This window comes from Cryptomeria japonica, chromosome 6 (assembly GCF_030272615.1).
Source record: "Cryptomeria japonica chromosome 6, Sugi_1.0, whole genome shotgun sequence".
In the NCBI taxonomy this organism is placed as follows: domain Eukaryota; kingdom Viridiplantae; phylum Streptophyta; class Pinopsida; order Cupressales; family Cupressaceae; genus Cryptomeria; species Cryptomeria japonica.
In genome coordinates, this window is record NC_081410.1 from 304,513,721 (window position 1) to 304,526,719 (window position 12,999).

Here is a 12,999-nt window from a genome sequence, read left to right on the forward strand (position 1 = left end):
CAAAGTGTAAGACCAAGTATGTATGTAGTAGAGTAGGTGTGACTTCCAAAGAGAGGATAGTTTCTCTTGATGAGGTAAGTTGGCCTTGACTCTAAGTAAGACCAAATGAGACCCAAAGGTAAGAAACCTTGATGAGGGACCACCTAGAAAAGTGTTGTTGTATGTAGTGTGTTGACAAAGTATGATGAGGACAAGCAAGTGACCTTTTGACTCAAGTTTAGACAAGTGTGAATGTAAAGTAAAATATGAAGCAATGATGGACTTTGTGAGACCCAAGGATAGGTTGAATGCTAGATGAAACCCTGGAGAAATGACCTAGGAAGCTCAAGAATTTCAAAACTGACTGTGTTTGTTTGCTGGACTGTAACAATTTTTCAATTTTGAACACAGACGCGCCTGTATACTCCACAGATGCGGTTTCCCGACACAGACACAACTCTGTTTAACACAGACGCGTTTCTGAGATTTTTTGCAAAGTGTGATGTTGACTATTGGAACACAGACGCGATTCTACCCTTCATAGATGCGGCTAGACAACACAGACGCTATTATGCCCAACACAGACGCGTTTCTATAAAATTTGTGCAATTTTTTCCAATCTGTGAAGTCGTTTTGTTGTGACCAAATCTGACTGTTTGACTGTTTTTCGTGACAAGAGGACACAGTGTTGATGAAGACCCAATGTTTGCAAGTGTCTAGACTTCAAAATGACTCCAAGAAAAGTGTGTTGTTTGATGTAAAAATGTTTTGCATACACTTGAAGACACAAAAGACATAATGTTTTGTTGTTTGGTCTTGAATGTTTTGAATGTTTAACATAAGTCAAGCACAATTCTTATGGCTGGCCAAGACAATAGTTGTTGATCCCACATGGGGTTTTACCCCCGAGGCTATGCTATTCAGAGTGGATACTTAGATGCTTGACCTCACTGGCTCCACCCTCGGCACTGACTTCTTGGGTCAGCCAAGCATCAGTCCCCACGAAAACTCCCTGTGGCGAACTTTGTATCTCTACTAAGAATCGTATGTGTGTGGGCCACTACCAAAGGTCCGACCTCCTGCCCCAACAACTAGAAGGATTTGGGCCTTTAAAACAAAATGGTGCTAGTAAGGGCATCCGCTCGTGTGGCCATACATGCGGCACTTTCAGCTCTGTAAATACAGAAGGCTCCTAGCCGATAGGGGTTACGCCCTACAGCTGATCAAATAAATTTGATCAAACAGGTTTATGGGGAGACATAGTGTCGGTATGAACTAATTACCACACGTTATTCATAGTTTTCACCATGAATACATTTGTTTATAGTGGTTCGGATGAGGTGGGTTTTCCTCGCTACCACTTGGGTCATTCTCTTCTCACTAGTAGTCCTAATGACCACACGGGAAGACAGGCCCTCTAAAGATTAAACAAAAAGAGCCTATTGCTCAAGACACAAAAGACAATGATTCAATTTTAGTGCACCAATGGAAGTGTTTGCTAGTCTATGAAAACAAGGCACACAATAAAAATCCAAAAACCCTTGCCAAGGACTTGCAACAAAGAGTTGTTAATAGTTTGGACTGTTTGAAATAATCACCCCTTCTTGCAAGCACACAAGTTAGGTAAATTTTAAATCCAAAAGACTTTGTGAAAATAGGGGCCTTCAACCAAACGATTTTGCTTTCAAGACAAGCTGCACCAATTTCGTTAGCTAGATCTGAAAATGTTAGCTCAAAATAAACCAGATCTAAAACCCTAAATGCAAAATCCAAAAAACTGAATCAATGCAAATCAAAAATTTGAAATGGGCGAGCATAGATGTGGTTACCCTCAACGCAGACGTGACTGTATAACACAGACACGGTTCTATGAGACACAGACGCGGCTATAGAACACAGACGCGTCTTCTGGACACAGACGCAGCCAAAACCAACGCAGACGCGACTTTACAACACAGACGCGTTTTCCTGAAACCTGCAAAAATAAAATAATGCCAGAGCACAGACACGGACCCAGATGTCGCAGACGTGCTAGAAAATCAAAAACACGATCCAAAAGTACGCAGACATGGAAATGTCAAAAATATTGTCAAAAACGTCAGATCTGCAACTTCAAAATACAAAATCTGTAGCAAGATGTTAAATGCAAAAGGGACAAGAGTCCCACCGGGTGTGCCAAAATGTATATGGTGAAAATGGATAACAATAATAACAATATTGAAAGGATAAATGAATCCAACGAAAAAACCCTAGCCTAACAACAACAAAGATCCACCATAACATATGAAGATTACCTAAGACAATGCAAATCAAACGAAATCACAAAGATTATACCATCACATGTCCAATAGGGTTTTGATCTCCATTCTTCCTATCTCCATTGATCTTGCTTGATATATTTGCTCTCAGATTTTATGTGCATAAGAGCTCAACAAAGAACGAAATGTGGTTGCTAGTAGGATTGTAGTGTAGTCAATTGCATAAGTTGATTAGAAATGCATAGAACAATTAGCCAGGGTTTGATGATGAAGAAAGCATCTCCTTATATAGAAGACACAATATGAAATGGAGGGATAAGATTGAGAGGTGTAAAAGGAGGTCGGCTATGATTTGAGGGTAGGTAAAAGAAATAATAAAATAATGAAAGGGGTAGGTAGTGTATGAATTAAGAGATGAATGACACGTGTCATAGGTAGAAAAGGTTAATGAATTAATTAAATAAATAAAGATTTATTTAATTAATAGAGGAAGTGGGATAATTAAATAAATAAAATATTTATTTAATTTAGGAAAAGGATAATTTAAATAAATAAATGTATTTATTTAAATGAGAAATAAGGCTAGAAGAGGATAAATGAATTAATTAAATAAATAAGAATTTATTTAATTAATAGAAGAATTAAGCTAAAGTAATTAAATAAATAAAATATTTATTTAATTAGACTGGACAATTCTAGGTGTCTGCAATTATTATTATTATTATTATTATTATTATTATTATTATTATTATTATATTAATTTTATGAGTAATGTTAGAAAGAAAAGATAAATTGAAATGAGGTTGAAGTTTTTAAATAAAAGGAATAATTTATTTGAAAATTGCTTATTTTCTCAATATCCTAATTGAGCACATGGTGTAGGAGAAATAAGAAGATTCTAAAAAAGAAATTTAAAATTTAAAATATTAAAGAATAAATATTATATTTAGCATATATATGACATGGGAGTTACAAAATTATTCTATGACAAGAATAATTCTATTCATGGCATTTTTATGACAAAGGAGTTACAAAATGCATTTTTGGAGGAGAATTCAAATTTGAATTTTGAATTCATGGTCAAATGTAACCGCCACTATGACAAGTTGTAAGGAATATGTCTTGCATGAAATAGTTTCAAATTCAAAATTTAATATGCATGTAACCCCCACTTTTGCATGGAAAATAAAATAAAATATGTGAATCAATTAATTCCTTTAGTAGTGGGAAAATGACTCCCTTTCTATATAATGGATTTCAATTTTCAAAATAGTAGTTCATGGTTTTTGGATGAAAAGTATTATGGAATTCTTCATGTTAGTAGTAGGATTTTGTGAACACTTTGTAAGGTAGAAGATAGGATTTTTAAAGTCTCTCGGAGGAGATTCTATCAAGCCACAAGGAAGTGTTGAAAAGATTAACTAAGAGATTGAAGTCGATTCCTACAACAAGTTCTTCGTCCAATCCAGGTTCCCCCTTTTCCATTCACTTGTTGCATGTTTGAATCTTGTAATCTTCAAAAGAAATCTCTTTTTAATCTCTTTTAGTTTTTATTTATTTATTTATTATTTGAAATCTTCCTTTTTAAAATAAATTATCTCTCAATTATTTCGATAGAATAATAAGAGAAATCCTTTTTCCTATCCTATTTAGTTTCCATGTAGGAAAATATTTGATATTAGATTTTTTTTCTAAATATGCAAATCTCATTTAAATCTTTTTCAAAGAGAAAATAAATGATCTAACTTTTAGGAATAAAATAATATAAGTAAATACCTTTGTTTTATTAAAAAGAAATCAAGATAAAAAGGGAAAAAAATCATGTGCATTTTCCCTGTGTGAAATCCTCAAAATATGCATTGTATAATTTATCTTCTGAGAAATCTTTCTCTGGGTGAAAACTTTACCTCAAAATATTAATTTAGCCCAAATATTTTGTACAATTTATTTCTCTGGGAAATTTTCCTCTCTATGAAACTTTACCTCTTTATTTCAAATGCATCCTGTGAACTATTTGTTTGAGAAATATTTTCTCATTATGAAAACTTTATCTCTTTATATCAAATGGTTTTTTCTGAGAAATATTTAGTCTTAGGATAAATTATTTCTCTATGCTTTTCATTTCTTTGAATAATTTTTATTCATGTGTTTATTCTCCTCCCAGAATAATTTACTCCATATGTTTGCTTGACTCTCAGCATATTATTCTCCTCTGTTAAATTACCTCTCAGATTTATTTAACCTCTGCATTTAAACAACATGAATTAAATAGTAGATTATATATATATATTTGTCTCTGTGTTTATTTCTCTGGAAAATTTGTCTTCGAAAAGTATAATTTGTGAAAAGCTATCTCTTTGTGAAATTTTTGAAATTTTTTTATTCCCAGAGTGAAATCTGTAAAATCTATCTCTCTTTTTTTATTTCTCAAAGTGAAATTAGTGAAAAACTCTCTCTGTGAAAATCTTCATTTCTCAAAATAAAATCTGTGAGTTCTACCTCTCTATCTATTTATCTCTGGAATACTCATCTACCTTTGTCTATTATCTCTGGATTACCCATCCCTGTATACAATATCTCTGTAAACAAGAAATTTTATCTAATAAAAATAGGAAAAATAATAATAATAATAAACCCCAAAATCATTATATATATATATATATATATATATATATATATATATATATATATATATATATATATATATATATATATATATATATATATATATATATATATAATACCTTTTTCTTATGATTGTTCAATATAATAATTATATCTTTATTTTTCCATGGGTTAAAAGAAAAAGCTTTTTGATGTTTCCTATTTTAAAGAATTCTTTTTAGTATCCTCTCATACTATATTAAGAGAAAGTTTTTTTTTTTTGAGTGCTATGAAATAATTTTATTTATTTATTTGAGTTATTTAATAAAAAAAAAATATTTTATTAGTTGAAGATAACTAAAATTTATTAGTAATAATTAAAATTATTTTATTAAAGGTAAAGGAAATAATCATATCTTTTTAAGATTATTTAGTTGAAATGTATTTATATTTAAGTTGTTAGCAAATATTTATTTGTATCATTGGGATTAATTTGCACATTTGAAAATTAAAAAAGTATTCATATTGGTTGAATTGATTTATAGTTAAGCATTACAAATAATTTTAATAGTTAAAAATTGGTTCAATTTATTTAGAATCTAAGGATTTATTCTTAAGTGTAAAATAAAGTATTAAAGAAAAAATTAAAGTGGTAATAAATTTCCTAGGGAGGAGGACAACAAATGTAACTCATGATAAAAGAGTTTGGTATGGAAATTTAAGCTGTGAATGTGGACCTTCCTTTTAATAAATATTTTATCTATAAAGATCTCACTATCTCCCTCAAAGATGGGAAAAGAGCCTTTGGGGGTTTTGAAGGATAAATATTGCATAAGGAAATGGTCAAATTACACTTGTGGAATTCAAATATATAATTGAACATTAAGAGATTTATTATAATGAATTAATCCTTCTTAGGATGTAGATAAAACGGTTAAATCTCCTTATTAAATAAAATAGTTGACTTAAGAAAAACAAAAGAAAGGGAATTGACATTGCTCTGATGCATCTTGGGAAGCTTTTGCACCATTGAAATTATTCCAAGTATTGGATTCTCCCTTATTAGTTAGTCTCAAATGGAACCTAGTAGTAAATGGATTTCTCCAAAACATTCCATACATTTCAAATATTTAATTTCTTCATTTTGAAACTGCCCCTTTGTATATTTAAATTTCTACAAGTATTATGGAATAAAATAATTTACCTACTATGTAAATGTGCTTAGATTCATAGCACTCTTCATGTATTTCGATCAATATGAATTTCCTTCAATCCAAGAAGTCGAATATTTGATTCATCTCTTTGTCATATTTCAAAGCATAGAGGATGGTCATTTCTATTAATGGTTAAAAACATTTACCTTCTTGCTATAAAGAAACATAGGGCTAGTAAAGGAGAAGTTACTTTTATATTGCAAGTAATTAGTATAGATATATTTGATTAACATTTAAGTTTTGAAATGATTTTCATACAATCTAAAGGGTATAATCTATTTTCGAAGAATAGTAGTATTAATCAAGGTGTAAAGAAATTTTATTTGAAAACCAAAATAGTTTAGTAAATGGGTGTGACAAAGGTTGAAATCTTTTACATGAGATTATTAAACCCGACTTACTTTGCAGGCCTCAAATTTAGTACTTGTCTCTAATTTATAGATTATCTAATGAAACTTACCTTCGAAGCTGAACAAAGTTACGATTTGTTGTTCTAAGATTATTGGGTTCTATCATTATTCAGCAAATGAGTTTTCAAGAAAACCACCCCATGATCACTTGGAGAGTAATATAATTAATTTTAATTGAAGTACATTTTAGGAGCAAACATTATCTCACTTCTAAGAATTTGGAATTGAAGAGGTTGTTATATGTAGGAAATATCTAAGGATAAAGTTAGCTTTACTTCAAGTGGAAGAAATAGTTAGTTATCTCTTGTAATCTTGCAAGGAATTGACATTGGTTGTAAAGCAACTAGAGGAAGATTGATTCAAATTGCTTAGGTTCTTTATTTTAGTTGATTAGGAAGTATTAGACTCTCTTCTAATCTTATTTTTGAACAATTATTGTTAATAGTTCTTTTCTTTTTTTCTTCAAACAAGTGAATATTAAATTCATTTCCAAAGTATTATTATTAGATAATTTATTTTTCTTTAAGAAAACTAGTACCTTTCAAGCAATAAGATTCATATTTAAAGTAAGGTTATCATTTGTAGAAAATACTTAAAGATAGAATTCATGTTGCTTCAAGTGGAAGAATTAGTTGGTTATCAATAATGTGGCTACTTTCAAGCTCATTAATATTAAGGTTTTCCTTCAATCCAATAAGTGTTAAAATTCATTTCTAAGGCCTTCCACCTAGGCATTGGATTTTCTTAAGAAATTTAGTATTTCAATCTTTTTCATTAGATATAATTTTACAAGTTTCCAAGCAAAAATTCCTTGTATATTATAGTTTTATTTTCTTGATTGTATTAGTATATTGCTTTACAAAAGATCTGTGAATTCAAAATTAGATTCCTAGTTAGAAAACTAAACAAGAGGATACGAAAATAAAACCTTAGCAGTGTTCGGTATCTATGGTGCCTCTGGGTCATGCTTACGGGTAATGTTGTCGTGTTGAACTACTGCACTTAATGCCTAATAAAGCTGCAATAATGACATCAGTGGCATCATCCCTATAAATCATCAGGGAGAAATAAGGCTCATATGGAAGTTAAAAAAATTCAAGGGGCGGGTAATCCCCCTTAGATCGATAATCTAAAAAGATAATTTTTAAAATGAATTTACATCCACTCAGTTAAACCTTAGAAAACCCCATTAGGGTTTGGTGGTGTATGATAATTTGAAATTTATCTATCTTGATGATTTTTCAAAGTATGATAATGGATTAAGGGTGATGTATTTAATAGGAAATAGGACCTAGTTATTTTAGGCCACAAGCATGAGGCCACCTTGAGCATTTTTGCTATAGAGATACCATCGTGGGTAGCAACTGCAGAGAAATTGTCTGGGAAATTGACCCTAGAAAGGGTTGTGTACCCACCAAACAGTTTACATTAAACCATAGTTAGAAACCAGAACTACATACTTTACGCATTGATCTCGTGCCGAAATGGGTATGTAGGCAGTCTAGGGACAAAGTTGTCCCTTGTACTCAGGAATTCAAGGATGGGGATTAGGATTGGTTATGGGTGAGTAGTTGGTTCTTGAAGCTCCTTGGTCTTTTAATCAAATGGTACAAATAATAATTGAAAGGTTAAAATTAATTCAATGCATACTCAGAAGGAATCCCATATGGATTCGCTTGACTTCCCAAGGCTTTAGGTCGAATTCCGAGGTGGAAATCAAGCTTGTTTATGTAATTATTTTAATACTCCTAAGGACGGCGACCTCGGTGCACTCCTAGTAGGGGAGTGTAGTCTTTAGAGAGTGGCTCAAGACCTGGATGGTCCCGATGAGTCTAAAATCTCTGGCCAGAGCATATCCTATTCTTATGAATAGATGCCTACCCTGTTTGGGTAGATGCCTATCCCAGAATGGATAGATGAAACCTCTTGTCCCGTATGGATAGATGCCTAATCCGTATGGTTAGATGCCTAACCCATATGGTTAGATGCCTAGTCCTATATGGATAGATGCCTAACCCATATGGTTAGATGCCCATCCCGGTTGGATGGATGCCTATCTCATTTGGATAGATGTACCTGAGTATGTGATTGAAACAAAAATAAATAAGAATAAGTAAGAATAAGAAATCAATATTTTTATATATTAAAAAAAAAAAAATTAGTTGAGTTTTTGGATTAAGTTAAGTGGGTTATTACATTTTCTGTCTTGATCGAGAAGACTCCTTTCATGACCACCATGCATCTTCTTCTTGCTAGGGTTCAAACTTTGGGCTTCTAATAGAGGCTATTTTGCATGCATTCCAACTAAGACTTGGAGTTTCAAAGTGAATATCAAACAAGAAACTCTTCTTAGTCGGGTATGCAATGATTTACTTTCCTCTGTGAAAAAGAATATTATTTTCTAATGAATTAAATTAGGTTCAGTAAAATCCCTTTCACATGCTTACTACCAAATTATCTTTGTGCCTTTCTGTCTCTTGAAGCTATATTATCTCTATTTCTTATCTCTACCATGATAACCTCGATGGCTACACTTTTTGTTGCTCTATTTCTGTGTTATAGACAAATAAAACTTTTAAGATTATGCCTATGCCCAGGGTTTCAAAATGATACCCTAGGTATGCGTATCATTTTGACTATGTATGGAAGTTTGATAGTTATTGATCATTCTTATATGCTAGTGCAAACAAGGATTATTTGGATTTCTATAGGAGAGCTCTTTTGATTGTGTTTTAAAAATGAAAATGCTCTATATTTTCTTTAGATGCATCTTTTGTGTTTGGAGAATTTGATTTGCTTGCCAAGATCCGATTCTTCATTGCTTATTAATATAGACTAGATTTGATAAATCAAGCCACATGATGTTCTGTATTACTTACTTTATTTGACAGTCTGTAAAAAAATAATTATGAGACTTATCTCTATTCTTTTATCTCGGCCTGAGACACTCTTGTGGACTATATCACTAATGACTATCATTAAAACCTTCAATATCACACTCATTAATAACTGTGTGCTTTTAATATTTGTTGCTTTTATATGGATCTTCTGACTTATTTTTCTATAATGATATAAGAGCTAGACAATTTCTTATGGTTCTTAAATGACGGTCAATAGTGTCTCAATGCTATATGCTTGTTGTTCTGAAAGGTGTATCATGATAGTATGATACAAATTTTCTCTGTTTATGGGCTACAACTACTATTCTCTTTCTACATTGTTAAATACCTTTTTTGACTACCACTATTCGTTGTACTTTGATACTCTCTCTATTACTGTGCATGTGAAATGTATCTATTTTTATGTCACAAAGAGCTATCTTTCATTGATTACTTTTTCCTTTAAATTTTGTTACTATGACTATTAACTTCATAAAAAGGACTGGTCACTAGTCCTCTACGTTTATACCCACTATAAGTTGTTATAAACAAATTGTGCCTTGGTTTGCAATAATGTTATCTATTCACTTCTTTATGATCTAGCTGTAGATGCATCTTTTGTTATCTCTGTCACAAATGTGATTGATAAGGGTTGCTCTATATGATGCTTTGAGATGCATAAACTGTCCTTTTGATCTTTAGAGTGCCCTGTGTCATCAACTAGATATTCACAATGGATTTTATTTCTCTAAAACACAAACATTTCCCTTATTACTGTCATCATGCTTTCATGACTGTCATAATTGTCTTTTCTCCATTTTCTTGAAATTGACCCATGACTATCTTTGGCTTATATGCTTTTTACTATTATTGCATTATGGCTGATTGTTGATGAGTGCTTATGGAGTAATGACTATCATACCTCTATTTTGATAAACTTTCACTTGTAAAACTGTATGTGTGCATTCTTCATGAAGACTTATACATTTATTGACTTGTAGGTTGCTCATGATCATTAACCATAGGTCTGAGATCTTTTTTGACAGTGAACTAAGTCATTATGTTTTGCAATTTTGACTTCAAGGCACTATCCTGTTCTTTTTGTCATCTTCTTTTTAAATGTGTCTTGCTTCTTGTGAATGCCCTAGGCATTGTGTTTTGGACTCTTTCTTTCATTGATGCACTATAACATTCCTCTATCCTCTGCTCATATGACCTATACTATCCTTTTAAAGTGCTTCTTTATAGTTTTCATTCTCAAATGCCTTGACTGTTCTATGAATATAATCAATCCATAATTATACTCTTTAAAATTATTCTTTACTAAGTGGCAACCTTTAATGCCTGTCCTGAAGATGATATGGTATCCTTTGACTGTCACATATTCATGACTGTGCTTAAGGTCTAAAAGCATTTATTATTAGGTGATTATGGGTTGTTTATTGATGCTTTCATAGCTGCTGCTATAATATTTACTTTCATTCATCTTTAGAACCAGCTACCCTTTATCATGATGAGCTCTTTCTTTAAATGGACTGATATTCTCTTTGTCTAACAAAAAGTGTTCTGTCTTCAAATACATTATTGACCTCCTTACTATGTATTTCCTAATTCCACTCATGGAATACTCTGTCATAGATTTGCACTAGACCCATCATGATATTAGGCTTATCATTTGTGATTTTGTACTGTGAAGAATATTTTTGATTGTGGCTTACCCAGTTCTTCATCACCTAGCATATATATTTTGAATATGTGGTTACTCCTACGATAACAATGATATTTTTGAAAGACAGTGACCCAAAGTTGTGAACTTTTTCACTAGGAATGGATTGCTTCTTACATCATCACTAGCCCTTAATTATGACTATACTCAAGCTATCAATGCACCTTTTTTTCTTTCATATGCTTATCTCTGATGCAAGCTTCTATGAGCATGCTATAATTGTGACTATCTTTTGATTTGATACCAAATCTGCTTACAGTAACTATACACCTTTATAAATTGTGTTATATTATAAGGTGTTTTGATGGCACTATCTCTTAGCTTGCAACTCTTGAACCTAGTAAATGACATTAGTTGTTTCTCTGATCGTGAATATTACTCAATGATCCTTGTGGTTTGGTGAATTCTACAATCCCTTTAATGTGAATATGATTTTAAAATTTGATGCCTCCATTATAACTTCTCTGGAGGACTGCGTTTTGACAATGGCATCCATTGTTCTTGTTCATAGCTCATAAGTGATGGAGGGATACTTTGGAACTATTGCCATTGTGATGATGGATTTCATAAGTGTTTACTGTTGTGTATACTCCATGCTTATAATCCACCCATTGTACTATCATTGTGACTTTGGAAGATATGATTTGAGATTAACAAGACCCCCCTTTCTTTCCTACTTAACAATGTTCAAATCATCCACTGCATTCCTCTGTGATTGCTCCTATAAGTGCTTATTTTTTGTTAATAAATGATTGCTTGTACTATTCTATTTGTCTTTTGAATCATCATTGATCAGCTGACCGTGTATGTGGTATGTGAGATGTAGTTTCTTGGAGTCTAATCATTGCTTTACCTTTTCCTTTTTGATGGTGAATTAAGTCACTGTACTTTGTGCCCTTTGATACATGAAAGCTTCTAACACTAAACCAAAATGTTGCTACAATCTTGATTAATGACTATTGTGACTGCAAACTCTGATTATGCTTCTTCTTGATACCCTTTATGATATTTAGGACTGACTCTTCCAGAAATATTCATACCTTTCTTTGTCTTGAAAATCTATTTTTCACTGTCATTATTGGTTAGTGAATGGATCTTTGTTCATCTTTCAACTAGTCTAAAAGACTGTCTTTGATTCTTCAATCTACCCCTTGATGCTTTCTCATCTCTTGAAAGTCAAACTTTGATAAGAACTTTATATGGTATGTGAATGTGATGCATCTTGATTGCATGGTGACTATGATTAACCCCTTTGATGTCTAAACCTTGTGTTGTCACTGTTTATATTATTTTCATTGTACCTTATCTTTTTAAAGACTATGATTTCACTTTTTACTATAACAATCTATAAGGCTCTAACTAGAAACTTTTATGAATAAGTGACTACTCTAGGGCGGCAAACTCTTTTGTCTTTTTGATTATGTTCAGGTAATACTTTTGACCTATTGTGAAGGTTGTTCTTGTTGATGACAGTCATGGATGAGTATTTCCATATGTTCTTTATTTGCAACACTTCTTATTTCATGAGTGCATAGTGTGCATCCTTCTCTTATGATTGAAATTTGTTTTCTGCCCTTCGATACTTATTACTATTATTGAGCTCTAGAAATCACTATTATATTCTTGTTGAGAGATGCTTTTATGATATAGTACATATTGACATCCAGGTTTATATTCTTTTTTAAAAAATGGAGCAGTGCCAATGTCCTTTTTTCCATGTTCTATCTTGTTTTGACATTGGCCACCTTTTTCTTTCTAGTGTAAACTTCCAGGGGAAGAAAAAAGGTAGCCATGTCAAAACAAAACTAGAATGTTGAATCTACACTTAGCCTCTACAAGGTATCATGTATTTGTAGTTACATCTGGAGATCTTTTTTTCCACAGTGTACTTCCATTAAGAAAGTGATCTTTTCTATTCATCACCAAACT